Genomic DNA, 1,680 nt, shown 5'->3' on the forward strand with positions numbered 1-1,680 from the left:
TTATCCAACCACCATGTGCTCGGACATGATAGAAAATCTGTCTCTTATACACATCTAGATGTGTATAAGAGACAGCATTATTACCACAGATTTGCTGGACGCAGTACATCTCGAACAGGTACATTGCGTGTCAATAATATTATTTGTTAAATATTTGATCACGAAACCAAATGTACCTGTTTGCGGACCGTTCATTTTTGAAGTGAATGGTTGAGCTTCTCTTCGAATGAAAAATATTGCGTTATTTTAAATGACCAGAATGTATCTAGAAACTTAAAGACTTTAAAAATGCCAGCCATTCGACTTCTAAATTTAATATTCATATTATATATCTGCAGATACCTAATGTATTTATATGGTTTCCATGTGTTCGGCCTAGATATATGAAATAGTTCAACGCACTAGAATGACCTTCGTTTTAAGGCACTTGTAAAATGCGAAGAAATGCTCGTTTGAGAATAAAATACTCGTCGTGTGCGGGTAAAAGTCTAAGAAGCGACATTAAGTTCCAAGATATATTAAAGGTTAATTCAAAGTGGCCTGAAGATAAGATTGGATTGAATTTACATTCTGCATGTATTATATATAATACGTATGAGTTAACACTTCGGGTCGATCAATTTTAGTCTGAGGAACTGCTTAGAAATATCTTTTAGCCACTTGCCATATATATTTTGCCACTTAGAAATATATTTTAGCCACTTGTAACGTGCCCTCGAAGTNCGTGCTCCTGCAAATCAGGCTTCTATATCCAATAAAACGGACTCATCGCATCGCATCGCCTCCTGCCTTTTGAATCGCTGGCGATGCCTTCACTTAAAACGCCGTCTTCGTGAAGGCGAAAAATGTTGAACTCGCGAAGGATATTCTTTATGAACGACTTGAGGATAATGCCTTAACGCCTTCACAAGGGACCGCTTGTGAGGTAGAATGTTTCATAGTAAAATATCAAACTTTGTGAAGGAAATTCTCCAAGAACAACTTCGAGGAGAATCCCTTATAAGGTAGGATGTTTTATAGCAAAATATCGACCTTCGCGTAGGATATTCTTCGAAAAAAACTTCGAAGAGAATCTTTTCGCAAGTTTTTGTGAGTGAGGTAAGATGTTGTACAAGCAAATATGAACGCCGAGTGAGACCAAATTGCACTTTTATAAATTACTAGTTAAACGTTTAATTCCAAGGAAAAATAAGATTTCTACAATATTGAAGTGTGTATGATGCACTATGTAGGCATAAAACAATAACTTAACATAAATACGAGATGGTCAAAAAGCTTGTTCACCTCCTAACTCATCCAAGCCAAGGCAGTAGAAGCTCTAAACGTCGTCGTGGCAATCAGGACCTGCCGAAAACTTCCATCAGCCTCATCAGTTTGGACCTAATTTCAACTCTCAAAAATTTTATATCTTCTCCTAAATATCCTGTGAATATAAGGATTTTGTTTTCATTTTTCCGTAGGCTTTATGAGTTATACTTAAACAATAAAAACCGTTAATTCAACAGGAAGGGAAGGCACAATGTGGGAAATTTTCCCCACCATTGATATTATTTGTAGTTCTTCCTTTAAATTTGTTAGCTTGATGTTGTTGTTTTGTTTGTGTTGTATTCAGAGTTTTGTTGTATTCAGTTTTTTCGTAGTTTAAGTAGGTAGCAAGTATCGGCTGGGAACAGGACTCCT

The sequence above is a fragment of the Hyalella azteca genome, unplaced genomic scaffold (genome assembly GCF_000764305.2).
Source record: "Hyalella azteca isolate HAZT.00-mixed unplaced genomic scaffold, Hazt_2.0.2 contig12515, whole genome shotgun sequence".
Taxonomy (NCBI): domain Eukaryota; kingdom Metazoa; phylum Arthropoda; class Malacostraca; order Amphipoda; family Hyalellidae; genus Hyalella; species Hyalella azteca.